The sequence below is a fragment of the Anolis carolinensis genome, chromosome 2 (genome assembly GCF_035594765.1).
Source record: "Anolis carolinensis isolate JA03-04 chromosome 2, rAnoCar3.1.pri, whole genome shotgun sequence".
Classification (NCBI taxonomy): domain Eukaryota; kingdom Metazoa; phylum Chordata; class Lepidosauria; order Squamata; family Dactyloidae; genus Anolis; species Anolis carolinensis.
Genome location: NC_085842.1, coordinates 254,209,870 through 254,234,088, shown reverse-complemented (window position 1 = coordinate 254,234,088; position 24,219 = coordinate 254,209,870). Strand labels below are relative to the sequence as shown.

Genomic DNA, 24,219 nt, shown 5'->3' with positions numbered 1-24,219 from the left:
ATTTCCTGGAGTATGGACTGGTTGGATCTTCTTGCGGTCCAAGGCACTCTCAAAATTTTCCTCTAACACCACTGTTCGAAAGCATCTATCTTCCTTCGCTCAGCCTTCCTTATGGTCCAGCTCTCACATCCATAGATTACTATGGGGAATACCACTGCTTTAACTATGCAGACCTTCGTTGTCAGTGTGATGTCTCTGCTCTTCACTATTTTATTGAGGTGGGCCATTGTTCTCCTCCCAAGAAGTAAATGTCTTCTGATTTCCTGGCTGCAGTCTGCATCTGCAGTGATCTTCGCTCCTAGAAATATGAAGTCTGTCACCGCCTCCATGTTTTCTCCCTCTATTTGCCAGTTATTAACCAGTCTGGTTGCCATAATCTTGGTTTTCTTGATGTTTAACTGCAACCCAGCTTTTGCACTTTCTTCTTTCACCTTGATGATAAGGCTCTTCAGCTCTTCCTCACTTTCACCCATCAGAATGGTATCATCTGCACATCTGAGGTAGTTAATGTTTCTTCTAACAATTTTAACTCCAGCCTTGGATTTGTCAAGCCCCACACAGCGCATGATGTGTTCTGCGTACAAGTTGAATAGGTAATTATGGACATAAGAATTCTTTCCTAGCAATGCACTGACCAATTCACCTCCAGGCCCACCTTTTAATCAACATTCCATATAAACAAAATTGTCATGGCCATGTTTTTAGAGATCAATGGAGATCAATAAAAACATATACCAGAGATGTAGCTACTAGAGTTGTACGTGGATACAGTTTCCTTCGTTACATCCGTTCTTTTGTTACTTTTGTTATCTTCGGGGGCACCTAACAGTAATTTCCCTCCTAGTAGGAAAATCAGCTCGACACAAAAGCAAGTGGAAACTGATCTTGGCTCCTCACCTTCTTTTCATAAGCAGACTCCTTGCTTTGGAAAGAGTGTGTATGGGCCAGAAACCGTGTGTGCCTTCCTGTAGAGTAAGAAAAAGAACATGCCGCCATGCCTTGGAGAGTGTGTGTGTGGTGTGCAGGCCCAGAAAGCACTCACACATGCCTGCAGCCAAGCACCTCTTCTCTAGAGTAGAGAAACAGGTAAGAAGCTGCCTTAAAGCATGCACCTGTCTGCAGCTGAGCATTTCTCCTCTAGAGTAGAAATAGCTGAAATGCCTATAAAGGGAAGGGGAGCCTGCAAAGCCCCCTTTCCCAAAATGGGTTGATAGAAAACGGATCTTTCAGTACTCCAGAGTGAAAACAGATTAGACCGCTCTGGGTCCCCCTGGGGGAGAAGAGCGGTATATAAATTAAATAAATAAATAAATAAATATCTGCCCTCCCAATTTCAGAAGGCTCCCAAAAAATGAATTGGGGCTGCCACTGAAAGCCAGAACATGAAACGGGTCAAGGTTTACCTGGATTACACAACCCTAGTAGCTAGAAAGATATAGATATATGACACATGTATGTCTCCCAATGCATATTCTCAATTAATATTTGCAAATTTATTCATTATTGACAAGAATGTAATTTTTTTCATTGCTGTGGAAGAACAAAAAGTCCAGTACTTCTTCCCTGTCAAGAGCAAAAACAACATTGGATTTTAAAGTAAACAATGGCCAAGACCCTAGATCAGTTGCCTCTCTTAGTCCAGCTCCAAAACCCTGCTTTGTCTGGCATCAACCACTGCAAGCAATGGAGGTTTGTTTCTCCTACCATTCATGGTGCATCACACTGATTTTTCCACTCCCTCTCACCAAGGATTTCTGGTGTGATAATAAACAGGATCCCTTCTCTCACAGTTCCTTCTCACACCAGATATAAATGGCAGAGAGGAATCAAAATGTCATCTGCTGTGCTACAATTTACATGAGAACATGCATCCATCACAACTAATATAAACAAGATTGGGAGATTTTTAGAGTTCTGACAATATTGACGTAATTATGAATACATTGATGTTATTGATATGTGCTTTCATGTCATTTCCAATTTATACTTTACCCCAAGGCAAACTCTATCATAGAGTTTTCTTGGCAAGATTTGTTCAGAGGAGATGTATCTTCCTTTAAGACTGAGAGAGTTTGATTTTCCCAATGTTATCTGGTGGATTTTCATTGTTCAATAAGTAATCTGAACACTGGTGTCCAGAGTCTAAATATTAAACCACTACAACACATTGGCTCACTACACAGTTTGTGAAAAACAATCAGCTATGAATCCATATCTCTAGGTAATGAATCTATAACTTGAATATCAGTTTCCTGACAATTATCTTTTTACACGGAAGCCAGTGATTAACACAAAGATGTAATTTTAGAGGAGGGGGGGATTTTTTTTTTTACCAAACAAGTTACACAACATCAAAAATATTTTAAACCCCATATAAATGCTAATAATCTCTCATAATCTCACCCAGGAGGAAGAAAAATTTCCAATGTTTCATTCTCACATTGAAGAAGAAAACAATCAGGTGTACACTAGAAGGAAATATGGGTACTATATAAACCTCATTGCAACTTCCTAGCAATATGATATCAATCAATAAGATTTCTGTATTTGTTGTAATCAATTCAGTTGTAATTCATCCATATCATATAAGAAATAAAGGCACTTAACTGAGCCTTGACATAATTTTGCAATGTAGACAATGGTTGCCTTTCTTTTCTTCCCTCTTTTGTATTTATATTTCTGCTTATTTCTGATGACACATTGCTCTGCAATAGTCTTTGCCAAAAATGCTTTTAGATACTTGCAGTAGGTTTTTCATTCTATAAAATATTGATTCCACTCCCACTTCATTTACAGAGAGCATCTGTACACAGCTGTTGCTTCATCATTCAGCAGCCAAGGTGATTATTGCATAATTACAATTTCTAGCTACTGGCCCCATTCCTGTTTATGTGAGCATTCCTGTCTGCATGAGCAATAAGAAATACAAACTTCTCCTCAGAACACTGCATTGAATTCACAGGAAAGTGGAATGTTCACATAATGTCAGTTATTTGATAGCATAAACTTGTATATATTGAGATGCTGTACTTGGTAAATACCTTGCTAATACAGTAGGACGATGAGCTCGGATTCTGTCACTCAGAGTTCTCTTGATGGGCATTAATTAGTTACCTGTCTTTGGAATATAATATTCACCATTACTGGCAAAACATGGCATCATCCAGCAAAAAAAGGAGAAATGGAGAACAAATTTGGATGAAGTTCTCTTGATGGGCATTAATCAGTTACCTGTCTTTGGAATATAATATTCACCATTACTGGCAAAACATGGCATCATCCAGCAAAAAAAGGAGGGACGGAGAACAAATTTGGATGAAGTTGTAGAACCCCATTCATTTATTAAGTGATTTGTAGTCAGACCTCTGAGGATGCCTCCCATAGATGTGGGCAAAACATCAGCAGAGAATGCTTCTGTAACATGGCCATATAGCCTGGAAAATGCACAACAACCCAGTGATTCTGGGCATGTAAGCCTTCAACAACACATTCCTGGGGAAGCTTTTAAATAATTAAAATGATGGTTAAAAAACACACACACACAAAAGCAAAATTGGTTGAATACAGCTGGCCCTCCACGTGTACAGATTCTGTAGCCACAGATTCAACCATCCATGTATGCTATGTATATAAGGGGTGCCATTCTATAATGCCATTGTATATATCGGGACTCAAGTATCCACAGAATCTGGTATTCATGGAGACTCCTAGAACCAAACCGCAATGGGATACCTACGGCCTATTGCAATATAATTTAGAAAGAATCAGAGACAGAGAAATCCAACAACCCATTTATAAAACCAAAGGGATTTTAGCCCTCTTCATTATTAGTATACAGAGCTACCTGAAAAGCAGCTATTAAAGGTTTTTAAATCTTTTGAAGCAAGGTTTTGCAGTACTTGTGGAAGAAGCATCAGATAAGAGTTGTGGTCACAAAGACTAGGACATTCAGCAATGGATTACACTAAAGAAAAAGACATTCCACCTAAATACTAGGAAGAATGTCCTGAAGGTAAAAGCTGTTTGGCAGTGGAACATGCTGCCTTTGGTGGAGTTTCCTTCTTTGGATGTTTTTAAAGAGAGACCAGATGGCCATCTTTAACTGTGCATTCCTGCACAACAGAGGGTTGGACTGGATGGCAACTGTGGTCTCTTCCAGCTCTATAATTCTGTGATTCTATGAACTGAATGTCTTCCCTGCTTCTCAAAGTGTTTTTTCTCAGTTTATGGAAGGCTGAAGTCATGTTCCTGACTGTGCCCCACTGACTGAGTTTGTCTCTTCCTTTCTATTGCATTCATAGAATGATAAAACTTTTCCATGATATGCAGAAAATGTATTTATTTATTTATTTACATCACTTTTACCCCGCCTTTCTCTACAAGGAGACTCAAAGCGGCTTACAGTAAACAGGCAAAAATTCAATGCCTAAAAACAATGTAAAAACAACAATTCATATAAAACAATCTACAAACCAACAGTTCATATAAAACAGATACCATTACAAAATGAAATCACATTATATAAAATTTTAAAAATGTCCAAGATTAAAGCTTGGAAAAGCTTCTCATAGTTTCCCCCTCACTTCACACAATCTTATAAAGCCACAACTCCCCCCCCCCCCCAAAAAAAACCCTGTTAATGTTTACTACTTGATTGGGATTCATACATTTTTAGTATATTGGTTTGAGCCTTGGACTATGACTCTGGAGATCAGGGTTCAAATACCCACTCAGTCATGGAAAGCAATTGGGTGACCTTGGCAATTTCTCAGCCTCAGAGAAAGGCAAAAGCAAGCCCCCTCTGAACAAATATTTGTCCCATTATAGGTTCATCTTAGGGTTGCCATAATTTGGAAATTATTTGAAAGCACACAGTAACAACAATATTTCTGTCACTCTCCTCGGAATGTTTCCAGATAGTACAATGGGCCATTGTGTGCATGTGTGCAGTAATTGTAAATAACTGGCAGCCAGTGACAATGACCATCTCTCATATAGCTTGGCAGAATTTATCATCTCTGCCAGATGGCATTCAAGGGGGCTTCATATACGAGCTAAGGAAAAGCACAAAGAAACGCGAGGTTTCAACAGAAATGCCTGTCCTATATTAAATACCCTCCTGAATTGTAATCTCTGAATTATTAAAATAATAGGGATAACAGCAGAATTGTGAAAATCTGAGGAGGGATAACAAATATAGGTAGGACATGTCTCTCAAAAAAAGCAGGGGGGTGAGGAGAATGATCGGTAAACCTTTTACTTTCAAACTATAAATTAATTGTTTAAGACAATGTATTCATCCCTGGATTTTATTCTTCTAAAATAATTTCTAATATTGGAGATGAATTTTCAAATGTTTCATAATGCAAAATATCTCCAAGTATGTGCTCCAGAAATTAAGTTGGGGTCCTGTTAAATAGCTGTTTCTTTACCTCTTAACAACAAAAGACAGGTTAATAATACCTTTAGCTGGATGCTCTGTGACAGACATCAGCAGGGATTTCTAGGGATTTTGGGGAGGTCCCTGCAGATGGTGTTTTGGAAACAAAATAGCTGGACCTATCCCCTTTCATTTCCCTGATCTCTAAAAATAAGAGATGGGCTTGGGAGGCAATTGTGCTAATTGTGTGCTCAACATAGAATTTCAACCTCCACAATGACCATAAAAGAGAGTTTTGATTACTTAGGCTGCATGAAACGGGAACAATTTTCAAGCCAATAACAGAATTTTGGCATTATTGACACTTTTTAGAGCCTGGCTGCCTGGCCATCTGTCTAGACAGATTTGGTTGTGTACTTGTGGCATGGAACAATGGGGTGTTGTTCCTGGGTTATCCATGGCCATTTCTATTAGCGACCTGCATGACCTTGGTTACATTCCTCTCCAGTACATCCATGTCCCAACAGGCAGTTTTTGTCATTTAGTAAACTGTACCCATGTTGTCAGGATACACCCAATGAGGAACCAATCCGTATAACCTGGTGACATCATCCTGTTGTTCCCTGGCACAAGTACACCATGAAATCTGTCTGCACAGATGGCCATACAACAAGGTCTGACTAATTATAGTAATAATGACATTCTGTTCCTGGTTTGAAAGTATATGTTCCTGTTTCATTGTGTACTTCTTAATGTGAAAGTACTTGTTGCACCCCAGGAACTTCATTTTTCCGCCACAAACTTAAACAGGTGAAGGACAAAGCTCTTTTGCCCAGGACAAAGTTTTTGCCTTCTACTCAAGTGTAATCTTCTTTTTAGGAACTGACCAATCAGGAACAAATATCTAAAATCCAGGAACAAACCCAGATTTAAAAAAAATCTGTAATTTCCAATTGCAGGGACATACAGACATGCGGAGATCTGGACATTTGGCTAAAAACCGTGATATTCCTGCATCTGGAAATCCTGCATTTTTTACCTTTTGTAGTGATTGCTTCTGGGTTTACAGGGAACAGTGCCTGGCCACCCTCCTGTTTGCTGCAGGAGCTCCCAGGATAAAGATACTATCTGGACGAGCCCTAAGTATGATAACCAGTATTAAGAGTCTGGGAAAATTGTGACTCTCTATTCTCCTTCATGGGAAACAGGTAATAATGAAAAAAGACCTTTTTTTCTGAGTGGGGAAGTTTTTGCCCTAAGAGAGATTTACCTTGACCAGACCTCCAGGCCAGTGAATATTTGCTATTCAATAAAATTGTGGTCTATACTGTTATGGGAATCTTTATTCCAGTGAGAGGTCAATGTGAATAATGCATAGAGCTATCAAAGCAGGAGGTCCACAAACTCACACATTCATATTATATCATGCTACTAATAAGTGGGAATCAATGTCTGAAGTAAAATAAACAAAGTGTATAGCACTATATATATGTTTATTCATGCATTCATTCACAGGCAGGAATAGAGGCAGAAACAAGGGGGCTTGGTAACATTTCAGAAGAGTTACCTTTTCAGTGATAAAATCAAAAGATCTTTTTTTGGTAAAAATATTTTGATCAGAGACTAAAGGAAAAAGAGGAGGAAGAGATAGAGAGAAACTGCTTTAAGCAGTGACTAAAACTCCATCTAAAGAAGTGAGCAAAAAAAGTATTATTCTTCAAGAATAATAAATGAATAATAAATTATTTTCAAGCCATTCAGAATTTGACAACACATTCAGAATTCAGTTATACAGACTGGCCCTGATTCTATTCTGTATATATCCAACTGTAGTGAAAAATGAACATGCATTTGTTTTTTTAAATTTGTTTATAACTCTAGGAAAAGTGGATGTTGTCACTGATCAGTCAATCTAAGCCTAAAATATTAAAAAGAAAGCAACGTGGAAGTATATTGATCAAATCCATCTTAGAATGCAGATTAATAATTCTTAAATAAGTAATGAGATGCTTACCTTTAAATATTTATGTACTGTGAAAAGGCCCTGTCCAGATGTCTGAAATCCAAATAATAATCTTATTAATCAATACAGAAAAAGAACGCAAGCATAATAGAAGATAAAATTCAATTTCCTACCAAAGCCAGAAAAAAAATGCAATTAGAGCAAAAGATTTAGAGACCCAGCTTCAACACAGACATAGGCATGATTAGGACTGTAGAAATCCATAGGTTTAGCCATGTCTAACACTATGTTGGATTTAAGACAGACTCTCTTACGTATATATTCCTGGATCTGCTTTGTGTATGCTAGGAGCAGTAAATGGCAGAAAACCACAAGACCACAAGCAAGAGCCTATTATCATGTAATTCACAGTGCCTTCACTTTTCCAATGTCAGTGTTGTTTTCTTTGTATCAGAGGAAAGATTTCACCCCCTCTATTGCAATTGTGCACTAATGTAAAGTTGGATTTCAGTTGTTGATCAACAGCTGAAGGGAAAGGATAGCTAATGGCTTGGGTTGAAACCATTTACCTTGTATCTCATCAATGTTCCCATATGGATCTCAGAAAATGCTATACAAAGATATTTCAAAAGCACCCCACAGAGAGACAGTGTATTTCTAAATAAGAAATAGTACATTGGGTGCTGTATTTTTCCAGTCAGTTAAGAAATATAGCAATACAATGCACACCACACACCCCTCTCTTGGGATAGAAAATAAAATGAAACCATGAAGAAGTCACATTTTATTACAAGACATCAGAAATAGAGGTTAACGGGTGGGACCTTTTAGATGAGAAGACTAATAAAGTCCTAATAGTCTACTTTAGTAAATGAATTCTTCTTCTAGACTTTTTACTATCCTTCCCACATGAGTCCATTTCAAGACTGACAGAGATGTCTGTCAAAAAGATAGAGTGAACATATAATCTGGTTCTTTTCCCAATTGTATCCCTTGCTCTCTTCATTTATACTGGAGCCCTACTGTTATCCCAACTGCACCTTGATCTATGCTGAATAAGCTCTCACCAAGTATGTGCAAGCTTGAAGCATACATCTTCTTTTTATTTCTTGTCTGTTTTTGATAGGTTATTTTACCTATTGCATCTGTTTACATTTCATTATTAAAGCTCCTTGCATTTTATAATTTCAGAGGGACAGGTACAAACTCATAATATACAGCTTATTTATATAACCTCTTCTTGGTCTGTTTTTAATATGTGGTTTTAATTTCTTTATGTCTCTTTTTTAGAGCTCCTTACATTTCTGACTGCTCAGTTGTATTTATCGCCAGATATGGTTGTGACAGATTCTTTTCATTCAGGTTGGTCCCAAAGTTTAATTCCTTGGGTTCCTAACACTTAACTTGCCTTTTTATCCCTAAGATCCTTCCCGAAATCTGGTACTTAGGCTATATTGGACAAGTGGATCTGTTTATTCAGTGAATTCAGTTTGAGAAGTATGTGACTGAATCTAGTTCTTTAAAGAAAACATTCATAGCAGTAGAAAATAAAACCAGCAAAAAAAATTATAATGTAAACAAGTGCTGCAGACTAGATTTCAGAAGAAAGAATGGATAAAACTACATTTGAGTGTTCCTTGCCATAGAAAATCCTTAGGTTCACGGAGTCAACATAAATTAGCAGATGACTTGATACACACAAAACATTAAATATGAACTACCCAAACTGTCAGTCCCAGGTTTAGCTTTGAATGCATTTTGATTGGTTTTAAGAATTTAACCTGTTAATTTTAATTGATACAATTGATATTTAATTCTATTTTAATGTTTGTATATTTTTGGATTTTAAATTGTATTGAAATGCTTTTAATGCAAGCTGCTTTGAGTCACCTTTATAGTGAGCTAAAGCAGGGTATAAATAAACATCATCATCATCATCATACCAAAGTCTCAATTCTGATCTTTTCAATTTCTCTACTCCTAACTAGTTCTATCTTGTCTGATCTTCTCAAGATTTGATCCATTCCTATCTTCCCTTCTCTCCAACTCTAATCTACTTGATCCTAAATCTGTTTCTAAGTGACCCCATCTGACAGTTTAATAGATAAGATTGTTGATTTTATATATTCCCACTATACTCCACTTCATATTCTCCAAGATGTGATTGTCTGGCCATATCAAACTGTCTTAGTTTCTCCTTTTACAATAGCACTATGGCTTGGAAATATCTTTAATACTAATCCCAATATCATCCACTAACTGTAAAGTCTTCCAAGCTCTGTGGACTACATAAAGCAGTGGTTCCCAACTTGTGGGTCCCCAGGTGTTTTGGCGTACAACTCCCAGAAATCCCAGGCAGTTTACCAGCTGTTGGGATTTCTGGGAGTTGAAGGCCAAAACATCTGGGGACCCACAGGTTGAGAACCACTGACATACAGAAACTTGTTTCTTGTTGTTTCCTTAAACTTGATCTCAGGTCTGCAAATCTAATCAGTAGCATTGGTTAATTATATGATCAGGGTGACCCTGATCTAAAAAGAAATATAGTACACCATTATATGAGTTGGAACAAAAATGGCCACAACTTTGCTGCCCCATATGTATGGGTGCAGATCCAAGCACTGACCAACCAGCCTGTTGGTCGATGAACTAATAGTATAGCATGCTGCTGAAACCCCATGGAATGACACGGGAAGTGCCCAAGTGAGTAATTTATCTCAACACCCGACTTCTCAAAGAGTTGTTCCATTCCTGTACCACTATCTGTTTCCCAAGCTGGTCCAGACCTGCCTCCCCCTTGCATCCCCTGAGTCCCTGGCCCACATTAACATTACCACTGGGTGCTGGGCACAAGTAACAAATAAAAAGGTAGATTCATAAAATACAATTCCTAAAGATCCTCAAGTATGTGTGTGTGTGTGTGTGTGTGTGTGTGTGTGTGTGTGTGTGTGTGTGTATATATATATATATATATATATATATATATATATATATATATATATATGTGAAGGATGGACAGAGAATAAAGCTGATAGAATGAGAATCATCTCATTTGAAATGTGGTGTTGGAGGAGAGTTCTGGAAATGCCATGGACTTCCTTAAAAGATCAATAAATGAATCTCAGTGCAAAACAATTGTGCATTCTCATGGCCAGGGTGTAAGGAGAATGAAATTTTCAGGCCCTCTAGCATACCTGTGGCATTCTGATCAGCAGCTGAACAGACTTTTTTGTTTCACTATGGCGTCTGGCTGTTAAGGTTAGCTTAGGGGATCGCACCTGGAATTATTCATTTTAATAGAGTTTTGAGTATTCATATGAAATTTGGAAATGTATCCTCTGCAGATACATGGGTCATACTGGATAGTTAAAGGCAACAGGAAAAAGGAAGGTCATACTACAGATGGATTGATTCATTAAAGGAAGCCACGGCCCTGGCTTTGCCAGACCTGGGGAGAACTGTTGATGATCAAGACTTTAAAAATTTCTGAAGCTATAGACCTGTGAATAAAAGAAAACATCAATAAGGGATTATTTTGAGAAATGTTGTGGAAAATATGGGCATATTTAATTCAATAGGGAAACATTCTGGGGGAAGACTTCTGTTTTTTCCTCAGTCACTATATAGTTGCTATACTATTTCCTAAATTAAGTCTTCAACCACTCAAATTATTATCTAAAAATCTTTGTGAGATTTAAATTTCCACTTACATTCACTCCTTATTATGCACTGACACAATGAAGGGCCTCTTGACACCGAACACCTGATGAGATTTTGTTCCTCCTTCGCTGACTATCTCTTTCCACTTATTAGGAATTTGACATTGTTCTGTCCTGAAAATGACAAATATGTAGTTGAAAATGGCACTGAGGAGAGCCTATTCTGCTAAAGCAATTATAGGAGAGAAAGCTTGTGAGAGTGTTATCAAAGACAGGCTTCCAGTTCACAGTTCTGATTTTCACATTCTCTTCTAAAGTCTGAGCGGAATAGTTGTGAATCCAACTGCTTTATTTTTAAAAATTTCTAAATTGTAGCTCAAACATTTTCTGAAGGATAAGAAGAGCAGCTTCATAAGGAATGATGGAAGAGGAAAAGCAAGTACCTCACATCAAGCCATGTCCTACAATTAAGTGAAATTATCTTTTTCTCAAGGACAACCCCAGCTCTGTTATAAGATCCTGGAGTCATTTTAGGACCTTCTCACATGTAGAAATTTCCTCATTTCTACACATTTTTAAAACAAAGTTTAGTGGTAGCAATCGCACAATGTAAAGCTACTTCTGGGGGTTGCCTGTTGGACCCAGTTCTTATATTTCATAATAATGCGGAGTTTTTGGAGACACATATCTATAGGCTCCATTTGTCTCTATGCACATGGAAATGGCAATACACGTGTACTTTTATTTGTAATGGGAACTGTTGGAGTTCTCTGAGTAATACCATTTTATGACATATATTTGTGGGCTGTCTTTCTACTTTCCCTCAATTTCTCTCTTGCTACCCTTTCTCCCTGATGACTTACCCTTCGAAGGTGCATTTTCTTTTCTTTTTTAAAAGAACATTCTGAAATTACTCAATCTTTATTACTTATGTATTAACATTATACTCTTTCCTTTTGAAGTGATTCTCCTTTTGAATAATTTTTGAAGTCATTTTTGAGGTAATTTTGAAGAAATTTGTGAGGCAAATAACAGTTCAATCAAGAAATGGCCATTTCAGGGGAACTTTTCGGTAGAGAAATGTCTGGAACGGCAGTGGCAGATGCAATTTTCCTTTTGGGTGAGAAGAGTGGGGTAAAAATATAGTAAATAAGTAAATAAATAATTTCTTACACCACACTTTTGAAAAGTGTTTTTTAAAAATAATAATAATAATTAGTTACCATTAGTCATAATTTTAAAAGTTAAACTAAAAATAAGCAGACTAATTACACCTAAATACATAATTCTATAAGTCTTGAAATTTTAGTCAAAAAATCACCCACCCACCCCAAACTGGACCAATTTCTCCATTGATCAGTGTGACTACTACACTTTAACTCTTATAAAAAAGAAACCATTCTCTTCTCTGATAAAAGTGGTAAAAGGCAATAGTGTAGGAGAATCTCAAAGAAGCACTAACACCCCCCCCCCATCTCTCTCTCTCTCCCCCATGGTGCCACCTTTAAATGCCTGGGTAGGGGAATGTCAGTAGTGACTGGCCCCCAAAGCAGCTTCTCCCTCTATCAGAATAACCCTTAACCTATCCATGGGCTGTATCAAAATCCATGCATTTCACTCCAAAACCTGTTCTTTAGCAAATCACAGGGCAAATCACTGTGCTGGACCTCATCCATGTGATGAAGATCCCTTGACTTATGAATGAGGTTGATTTATACATGAGTATACACAGTAAATTTAATTTCTTTTAAGAAATCTGAATTCTATATGCTACTGCCTCTCTCATCTATGTCATTATTTCAGCAGCAACAATGGCTTCATAAGCAGGAGCATGAAGATACTGCTTGAGCCATATAATATAAAACTTTATTTATATTTATTTTTCTGAGGGAACTCACATGGCATTCCTCTTCCACCATTTAGTGATGCCACAAATCCAATAAATGTTAAAAAGTTGCAATTAAATATCAAAAGGTATGATTATGTCTACATAATATTACAATTGTAATGCTATATTTTGCAGGGAGAAAATGGCAAGCCACCCTATGAAATCCATGGGGTCGCCATGTCAATGAATGACTGTCAACCTCCCAATCTGTCAACCTCCCAATCTCACTTTGTTCTTTGCTCTTCCAAGACTCCTCATATGTGTTTTAAAAATGCATGAATTATTTATGTACTTTGACTAATGTACATATCTTGTACACATTTCTCCATTAATCAAGATGCTTTTGTGCATACAAAATGCACTTTAAGGTTCACAAACCACTACAGCAACCATTTCTGGACCATGGCATGTCTGAGAAGATAACTAAGTGGAGTCTAGTCTATTCACTCAGATTCAAAAGTTTCTAAGGCTCTCTGTGGATAATCTAAAGTAAAAGGTATTGAAAGGTTGGCTGAAACTGTATAAAAACATTTGCTAAATACTCGCAGACTTTTCTGGGATTGAAACACCAAATTTCAGATACTTCCTGCATTATACACCTAGTGAGCAGTTGAACAAGCTTGCTTATTCAATGTTCCTTGATACTTTGGGGGATACTTGCTTGTCCTGCTGATGAAATCCAGTCATCCAGTAAACTGAAAATTTTGGATGATCAATGTTTTCATTCCAAAGAATTCATCCAAGGGATTTTTTATATATAGCCCTCAAAATTAGGAATAGAGAACTGGTGCAGTTAGGGAGCAATTGTGTGATAATAAAAATTTCATGAGGCAGTGTTCCATCTTTCTGCTAGCTTATTGTCTCCCTTCACTGAGGAGAATGTCTAAAATAATAGGACAAAAAGGGGAGGGAGGGAGGGAGGGGGCCAAAAGTTTCATGGAGAAATGAAGAGCACAGCCCTTCCCCCACAAAAACCCATTCAACCTTTTCAGTAATGCAACTTAAGGAAATTATTTCTGATATCTTTGTGCATGGAATTGTCTATTGTCTATTTTTTTTAAATAGAATGAGCTTCAGAATATTGTCTGTTATCAAAATATTAAGTCCAGGAAAAACTGTGCCGCATTATACTCCTGGTTGTGCTTTGCACCTATGTCAGAAGTGGATTAACTGGTATCCTTTTTGTCCTCTTGCAATTGTTAGTTTTTATTTTTTAAAATTTATTTTTTTATTGTTTTAATGTATAGTAACCTATGGATGCAAGAGCGGGACCATAAGGAAGGCTGAGTGAAGGAAGATAGATGCTTTTGAACTTTGGTGCTGGAGGAAAATCCTGAGAGTGCCTTGGACGGCAAGAAGATCCAACCAGTCCATACTCCAGGAAATAATGCCCGGCTACTCACTAGAGGGAAGGATATTAGAGGCAAAGATGAAGTATTTTGGCCACATCATGCGAAGACAGGAAAGCTTGGAAAAGATCATGATGCTGGGGAAAATGGAAGGAAAAAGGAAGAGAGGCCAACCAAGGGCAAGATAGATGGATGGTATCCTTGAAGTGACTGGCTTGACCTTGAAGGAGCTGGGGGTGGCGACGGCCGACAGCGAACTCTGGCGTGGACTGGTCCATGAGCTCACGAAGAGTCGGAAGCAACTGAATGAATGAAGAAGAAAAAGAATTTATTGTTTATTTTTTAAGGAGTGTTTCTCTATTCCTTGGACTAGTTGCTCCAAATCTTGGGTCCTCAGAAATTGCTGGACAAGAATTCCCATTGGCATTTACATATGCTGATGATATTTGATAATACAGGTGAGACACAATGACTGTTTATACAATAGCAATGAAATGTTAAAATAAAATAAAAGGACAACAAACATGGAAATGACATAAAGCATAATTGAATATAGTCAGCCCTCAGGATCTGCAAGTATTGCAACCACTGATTCCACCGGCTTGAATTTTTAAAAAAATCCAAAAATCAAACCTGGATTTTGGCATTTTCTATAAAGGACACAATTGTACTACACCACTATATGTAGTGGTACTTGAGTATCCATAGGTTCTAAGGGAGTTCCTGAAACACAACTCCATTAGCCAGGGCCGGCCCTAAGTAATTTTCAAGTGTTAGTGAACAGAATTTTGGCGCCCCCCGCCCCAAACCAATCACTGAAAAATAAAAGCGTTATATAAGCGAAAATGTTGGATAATAAGGAGGGATTAAGGAAAAACCTATTAAACATCAAATTACATTATGATTTTACAAATTAAGCACCAAAACATCATGTTTTACAACAGAAAAAGCAGTTCAATACATGGTAATGTTATGTAGGAATTAGTATATTTGCGAATTTAGCACCAAACATTGAACTGGGATATAGGGCAGTGTGGACTCAGATAACCCAGTTCAAAGCAGATATTGTGGGTTATTCTGCTTTGATGTTCTGTGTTACATGGTTGTGTGGAAGAGCACTGAGGGTCCTTCCACACAACCATATAACCCAGAATATCAAGGCAGATAATTAAAAGGCCACTGAAAGGTAATCTGGCCCCTGGCATGAAAAAACACTAAAATTAGGACAGTAAATAAAGAACAACACTCTGAAAATGGGGAAAATCCAGACCGGAAACAATCAGGGCCAGCTAACACTTCCCAACCAAGGATGCCCCCAGGGAGGAAGCAACCAAGCTTTGAATCTGCAAGGCCATTAAATGCTAACCAAGCTGGCCAGTTGCAACATTCACACTAGCCTCAAACAGACAAGAGCTCTTTCTCCCACCCTAGACTTTCCAGAGATATATAAACCTCACTTACCTAGCTTCCAACAGACCTCACAAACTCTGAGGATGCCTACCATAGGTGTGGGTTAAGGTGGGCCTGGCCCTGGAGGCAGGCCTGGCCCTGGAGGCGGGCCTGACTCTGGCCCAGACATAAAGGCGGCCACAGGCCGAAGGCAGGCCCAGGCCAAAGGTGTGCCCAGGCCAAAGGCGGGCCCAGGCCGAAGGTGGGCCCAGCCCAAAGGCAAATGGAGCGACCCTGGGAGGAGGAGGCAGGGGTGCACACACATGCGCACGCACGTGGGAGCGCCTCAACTGCGCCCCATTGAGGATGGCGCCTTCGGAAACTGCTTAATTTGCCTCGCAGTTGAACCACCCCTGCCATTAGCTATCAAGTGCCCACTGTAAATGCCTTCTTCTAGAGGTGTGCAATTCAGCCAATAGGCATCTCATTTTGGGGTCAATTGTCAGCTGACATCTCATTCTGTTTACTGGGAAGTTACTAGAAGGAGGAGGAGTGTTGTCATTTTCATTCAGCAAAGTTTTGGCCCATTGATTCTCATGCCTATCCCCCCATTATTTTCACACAGCATTCTTGCTTTCAATTGCAACAAAGATAAACCATTGCCTGCTTGGCGCATCCCGCTTGTCAGGATCACATGAAGAAGATATGAAAGTCCAGTTAATTCCAGTTTCTGCTTTTTTACACGTTTGCTTGCTTATTAATAGAGAGCCAGTCAAAATGTATTAGGTAAGCATAGATTAATTAAATAGACAATGTATTAGAACCAATCAAAATGTGCTTTTTGGATTTCTGTAAAACAATAAAACATTGCGGCCCCATTTTTGGGGTGCGGCAGTCTTTTCATGCCTAGAGTGCACCTGCTGTCATTTTCTGGCAAATAAAGCTATTCTTCAGTGAGATTCAACTTGTTGGTGTGTTCCTTCTGTGCCACCCTTCATAGTCAGAAGGAGACCCTGAGAATGTACAGAGAGTATGCTTCACTCCAAGAGGAGACTTTTCAATGACTGCCCTATGCAAGTGCTGCTGGGAAAGCGAGTTCCCAGCAAGGTTCTCTCTGGAGGAGGAGCCTAAGAAACTTTCCAAAAACAACACTGCTGCTGCCAGGGAGGGAGAAAAGACATGGCAGATCCCTGCCTCAGGTATATTGCAGATTTAACACAATCCTATCCAAGAACCGGATAAAATCCTACTCCCTAAATCAATTTTGCGGGGCTTTTTGGCTCCCTCCTCCCCATTCTGTTTTTGGAGATTATATAAAACAGCTCACTGAATACTACAAATCATTTTCATTCAAACTGATTTGGGCCCAAGCCTACAGCTTCTTTGCCCATACCTCTATGCAAAACTGTATTAACTTTCCTGAGCAGCTGAAACTATAGACATCTTAGACATATCATTTTGGCAAAGTTCGCTCAAAGCTATACAGGCTAAGCTTTATCATCACAGTTTCCAAGCCTAGGTGTATTTATCCATTTTGTCTGGCTTTTGAGGGTCAAAAATAAGCTGACATGTCTGAAGAAGTGCTTCCTCTCATAGCATCCTTCCTGGACAATGAGGTGTTTTCTCCAAGTACAATCAGTGAGAGAAAACACTACATTTACAAAGGAAAGGTTCTTATCTGTGATGAGGCACAAACTTTAAAATGGTTTCTTTCTTTAGATCTTTTTTTCTTTTGTATACCATATTATAACCTTCTTTTGTGCAGACATTTATATATTTCTTTTGAAAAAAATGTCAAAATCTAATGCTTGGTCCCAACTAAAATTGATTCATTGCATCCATGGAAATCACAAAAGTATTGGCTTTCTAACTTCTTAATGGGTCCATTGCATCTGTGATTAACAATTGCATTTGAGCATTTATTTTTTACACTTTGGGTTTTTTAATTAAATGCTGCATTTTGTTTGATGGCTGAAGGGTTTTTTTATGGTTTTGTAAATGTGTAATTTGTTGTTTTATATTGTGTTTGTTCTTTTAAAATGGTAGAGTGTGTTGAAGGTCAGTTTATGAATTTATAAATAAATAAGGGAAGGAAGGAAGGACTGGTGCTGCTGATGGTTTGTTTTTTTTTTTATTACTGTGTTTTAGAGCTTGGTTTCCACTGCATTTAATTCTGTGGGTGCCTAGGAGGCTGTTATATTCCTGAGTATTTCTTCTAAAACTGTGGCGCAGATTGTAGAAGTGCTATAAATAAACCAAAGTATTACACTATTATAATACATGCTATTACAGCAGATTCATGATTCTGTACCCTTATATGTATCATTAGAACTTCATTCCCAGTATTATTTTGTCATACCTTTCCCTCTAATATCACTGGCTGCAATCTGCACATCAAGGATTGCTTCGGATCGCTCAGTTATTCTGACTTAATGTGTGGAACGATGGAGCTTTGCAATCATGGGGAGGTTATAGGTGACTCGTGGCAAATTGGCAATGCAAAGCATTAGCTAGACAAAAGTAATAACAGTTAAACTCCACGTGGAAGATTGGAAGGAAGAGAAGACATGTTTTCATATTACTTGTCAGATAAAAACAGTTCAGTAACATAATATGTTGGATGGAAGAAAATTACAGCAGGTAAAGGACATATGCAACATCACTGAAAGATATCACAAGCTTAGATTATCCTAGTAATCTTGTATATCAATATCATGAATGTTCATTATTTACCAGTATTTCCTGTGAGTTTCCAAAAATGTAATGTTATGGCTCAGTGCTATGGAGTTTGGTGACGTACCAGCACCATTTGGCAGAGAAGACTAAAGACCTTGTAAAATAGCTACTCCCAGGCAGTTAAAGTGGTGTCAAACTGCATTAATATTACAGTGCAGATAGACCCTCAGGGAAAGAGTTGAAAAAATAGCTAGAAAGGTGATTTGAGTTTAAATGAAAGGTGAAAGATGTTACATGGAATTTTTATATCATAATTACCTGTGGCATTAGGCAAAGATTAGCTACACAAAGGGGAAAACATTTATATATCTATTACAACACCACTGATAACAATTGCTGCAACTATAATATTGACCTTTTTGAACAATGGATTTAAATTAGCCTTTGAAAGAATTAAGACTCAAGAAGAAATTTACCTCAAACAGTGCTTTTACTGTACATTCCTGGAAAAGGCTTTACATAGGCGGGCATGCGTGCACACACACATATATACAAGCAGTCCTTGAGTTACAAATGTCTGACTTACTAACAACTCATAGTTAAGAACTGAGGTGAGACAACAGGAAGTAAGAGAAATCGAAAATGACGAAGAAGAGAAATTCAGTCCTGGAAGAGTTGTCATGGGGAAAAAGTGTCTCCATAGAAGATTTTCACCAATCTTTGTTTTCACAACAAGCCACATTTTTCAAAATCTGATGAAAAGGACAGAAAGAGATGTGAAATCGTCTGAATAGGGACACAAACAGCAAAACAAAGACTACATGGGGGTTATCCCTTTCCTATGCTATCTAAAACGTATATAATGTATATATGGCTTCAGTAACACTTAAAAATGCACCTGTTCTGACTTACATACAGATTCAACTTAAGAACAAACTTACAGAACCTATCTGTTCTGTAACTTGGGGATTGCCTGTAGTATTTTGCTTCTAACCTTTCAGGTGTGTGTATATATATATATATGTGTGTGTGTGTGTGTGTGTGTGTGTGTGTGTATGTATGTGTGTGTGTGTGTGTGTGTGTGTGTGTGTGTGTGTGTGTGTGTGTATATATATATATATATATATATATATATATATATATATATATATCGTTATAAATACCTCTTTGGAACTGAGGCTTAACTTTCCCAACCATCAGCTGAAATTATAATTTGAAACCATTTTCTTAAATAGACTATTTCAGGTTGATAATCTTACAGTTCAGTGCTCCAACATACCAATGAAAAAATCCCCCTAATATATAAAGATAATTTCTTCAAGACATGATCGTTTTCATAATGCTTTGAAGTTAGTTTACTTTGTCCAGTACATTTCAATCCAATTTTAAGTATATAGATTGAAAAACGAATTATTATATAAAACATGGTTTTTGTTCCTAGGTTATAAATGTCATTTCGTAATTGGTTTTATCATAAAAACATGGGAAAAGTTTGTTAAACCACAAAACTTTGTTTTTGCAGGACATTGCTGCAGCACATTTTACTATAATTTTTCAATGAATATCTCATAGAGTCTCAACTAATTCAACAGCCCGAAAGACATACAACAACCCTGTAATTCAACAGTTTGTGGTAGCCACCAAAAAGAAGTTTCTGCAGTGTAATAACTATTTTCAAAGCAAGTACTGCACAGTTAAACAGGAAATAACACTTTCAAACTAGGAAGAGACTTTTTTTTTTCAAATGTAGCTACATAGTGTTATTTTTGGAATAATGAAACAATTAAGCCAGGAGGCTTTATCATATGGAGGTGACAAACCAGCAACAAAGCAGGACTATGAACTTTGATGATGGTCCCTATCACACAATATCATGGCTATTGCCTTCCTACCAGCTCTCCACTACAAAGCCATCCCCAACTATCAGAAGGAAAAACCCATCAACAGCCCCTGTTGGCACCATGGTCCCAGCACTTACCTTGTGCACCAAGGTGGCATTATCCAACTCTCCCAGTAAATAAACTTTTAAAAAATCCTCTAAATTTCATGAAACTGCAAAGTGCCTTTTTAAAATTAAAATTAAATTCTTTCTTGAGAAGCAAAACTGCAGGAGGGCAGAATTCCATACCCAACAGCATGTTCAACCACAGAGTATCAAAGTTGCATAGTTGTGCCCTTACACAGATAGAGATTATCCTAAGTACTGGTAAGTACCCAGGATTGTTAATTCAGTGAATGCCATGAGATGCCAGCTTCATGTGATAATGTCCAGAGTGTTGACTCAGTAAGGTCTGTGTTGCTAATAATTGCTAATAAACAACTTTCTACAGCCTGATCAGGAAACATGGTGTGCCATATAGGAAATTAAAAAAAAACAATTATAGAGAATTTTCTTTCATAAGAAATAAGATGAACGCTGCTGGATCAGACCAAAGACATGTCTTGTCCAACATTTTGTTCTAAGAGAAGTGAGATAGGTGCCTATGGGAAGCCCATCGGCAGTTTATAAGCTCAGTTGTTTCCCTTGAAGCAGTCTTGGCAGTTTGTAGGTGAGCATGAACTTTGAAAGAAAAATGATTGTGCTCTTTTTTTGTATTTCTTTTGAAAAGCGAAGGACCCCTTTTATTTCAGGAGGCTTTAAAGTGTAAAAGTGTTAATGTCTTTCATTCTTGCTGTGAATAGATGTTTTGCTTTGCTTTTAAGTGAAAAGCACTTTGAATATCTGAAAGGCTGTCATGTGGAAGATGGAGTGTGCTTATTTTCAGAGGACAGAACTCAGTCCAATGGATTAAAGATTGAATGCAGTGCTTCTGCTGAGAATCCATCCATGCATCATGTGGGCTCCCTTCAGCAGCTGGGAGATGAATCCAAATTATTTGGCCCGTGTAAACACAGCCTAAGTCCTCTAGGTTTGGAAACTTCCAAACTAAGTTTCAAACCATAATATAGCAACTTTATGCCATATCATAATATTTTGATAATCATTCAACTTTTGCTTTTAAAAGCATTATTTTTGTTGGTTTAAAGGCAATTGCAAAACCTTTTTTTGCTTCTGGGTTGTTAATGAAAAACATTCACTTAAGAAATGGAGATCATAGAATAATAGAGATAGAAGAGGTCACAAGGACCATCCAGTTTGACTCCCTGCCTTACAGGAACACTTCCCTCCCTAATTATTTGTGGATGTTAATTGAACTTCAAGCAAGGCATATGATTTTTTTTTTAAAAAGCATTTTCTGCTATATTGAAGCCATTAGAGGTTCTGGAAGGGACCCAGCAGCAACTGTATTCCAAACAATATCATGTCTAAACCCTTTAATAAATGTATAAAATGATATTTATTGTATAACTTGTATTGATAGTGTAGTACAGGGGTCCCCAAACTTTTTAAACAGGGGGCCAGTTCACAGTCTCTCAAACCGTTGGAGGGCCGGACTATATATTTTTTATAAACTACGAACAAATTCATATGCACACTGCACATATTTTGATGTAAAAAAAAAACAAAATGGGAACAAATACAGCCTCAATGTTCATCATCATCATCATCATCATCATCATCAAAATAATAAAGGGGGTTGGAAGACACCCCTTGGGCCATTTAGTTCAACCCCTTCTGCCTTTATGCACCAAAAGCACAAACAAAGCACCCCTGACAGATGGCCACCCAGCCTCAATGTTGTTGTTGTTGATGATGATGATTATGATAATAATAATAATAATAATAATAATAATAATAATAATAATAATAATAATAAATCACAGAGTCCTAAACGTTTGGGAAGCATTCGACTTGTGATTTTGTGATTTGAAATCCAGCATATAGATCTCATTTCCTGTGTTATACTATGTCTTTGTGCCAAAAACAACAACCATTTTATATCCCTGTTCCCTTATTCGTATGTCTCTCTCTCTTGAGTTTTTAATTAAGTGTTCATGTGGCCTGCCCTGGTTTTTATTGTTTTCTCTGATTTGTGTTGTAATGTATATGATTATTTTTGCACTGTTATATTGTGTTATGATATGTTGTTTTATTTTGTTATATTGTATGGTGTCTGGGCATGGCCCCATGTAAGCCGCCCCGAGTCCCCATTGGGGAGATGGTGGCGGGGTATAAATAAAGTTTTATTATTATTATTATTATTATTATTATTATTATTATTATTATTATTATTATAACAACAACAACAAAGAGAGTTGGAAGAGACTCCTTGTGCTATTTAGTCCAATCCCCTTCTGCTTTTGTGCACCAAAAACACTAGCAAAGCGCCCCTTAATAATTAATAATTAATTAAATAATAATAAAAATGCCATTATAAATAAGCAAAGCTTTGGAAGGCACGCATCAGGTGAAGGAGGAGGAGAGAGCTGCAGCAGCGGGGGCCGGATAAATGGCTTGGATGGGCTGCATGTGGTCTCCGGGCCTTAGTTTGGGGACCCCTGGTGTAGTGTATCAATTTCCAAATGTTTAAACTTGTATTAAATGTACTATGAAAGCATCAGTTCCTCCAGTGCCCCCTATTTATACAAGCTTTTAGGAGATTGTTAAACAATTAAGGAAGTTCCTTCAGCAATCTCCAGGTCAGATAAAATCAGTTCCTTTGTATACAGATGTGTGACAGATAATTCCTTTATTGCCAGGGCTGTGTCCAAACTTTTTACTTGTTCGGAAATGACTGGGAGCTCATGGTTTTACAGAAGGAAAGGCTTAAGTGAATATGAATACATTAGCCTTCTGAAAGGGCAGCCAAGCTTATCACCCAGAATTATCACCTTTTGTTCGTGTGTCTTACACCTTTGTCTTCATAGAACTGGACACTTAAATCAATTAAGGAATAATCTGCATACCAACATCATCTTCTTCAGTTTCATGTCTTCCACAGGAGTGTTTCGGCAACTGATTGAACCTTTAAACATATCAATAACCAGCTGTTCTTCTTCCCGCCATGGGGATCTCCTCCTCCTGTCTGTGACATCAGGGAAAACTCTGGCCAATCCCTGTATCAATCCTGACTGGCCTGTTTCTCAGCCAATGAGGAAGAGGCACAAGAAGTCTGAATAGCCATCAACAGTTTATAAAATGTCTTGCACTTTTCTGTGAAGCTATGATTGTACATTTTTAAGTATCGACTTGGTACTTGATTCCCTTTTGGTCAAACTGTAATAAACCTCTGTAGCTTGCCTTCAGTATGGAGTACTTTGTTCTCTGTTCTGGCTGATCTGGTTTAACAGAGGCACACTAGGCATGGACCTTCTTATCCATGCTCCTAGCTGAAATCACTTCAAAAGCATTCCCGAGAGAGGGCCATTCAGTCCTTGTTTTAAAAACCCCAAAGAAGGAAATTACACTATATTCTGAAGCACAATCAAGGGGGAAGAATGAAAAAAGAAACAAATCCCTCAATGTTGGGAGGAATTTACTCCCATGTAAGCATGAATAGATTTATAGCCACTGCTTGAGTTCCATAAGATCTCTTTCATTAGTGGAAAGAGTAATCCTGCCCAACAGAAGGCGATTTTCCTTTATAAAATGGGATTTCACTTTTGTTAGAACAAACTTAAAGGAATATACATCTATTCATTGTTCCTTCTTCCTTCTATCCTAAAACTACTTCTCCCCCATTCACGTGAACCTCAGACATGCTGGATTGAACAGAAAGAACCTCCAGCCTCAGCAGATGTTCTTATAACATTGGATTTTATTTTTCAAAACACTATAAGGTATTATATTAACATTTGTCCTGGACAGAGAATGAGACAATAGATGATATTTGTAAATCAAGCATGTCCCTCCAAAACCTTGTAGTAAAATTCAATCCATCTTAGTAATCATTTCATATATCTGAATGTGCAGATTTTTTGCTATAGCCATGTACTAAATAGAAAGCATACATATTTATTCAAAATATGATTTA

At 37.7% G+C, this 24,219-nt stretch overlaps 1 long non-coding RNA gene across 2 annotated transcripts in view; it reads right to left on the bottom strand.

Annotated features, from left to right (window-relative positions):
* LOC134296634 (uncharacterized) overlaps positions 1–23,386 on the bottom strand; it is a 60,952-nt gene extending 37,566 nt beyond the window's left edge. Inside the window, exons 1-4 of one of the 2 annotated variants that reach the window (XR_010003440.1) lie at positions 23,153–23,386; positions 11,054–11,176; positions 7,395–7,436; positions 3,042–3,118 (exon numbers count right to left, since the gene is read on the bottom strand). This is a non-coding gene — a long non-coding RNA (uncharacterized LOC134296634). The remainder of the gene's footprint in view (positions 1–3,041; positions 3,119–7,394; positions 7,437–11,053; positions 11,177–23,152) is intronic. The other variant, XR_010003441.1, reaches the window with a different exon arrangement.
* Between the last annotated feature and the right edge of the window lie 833 nt (positions 23,387–24,219).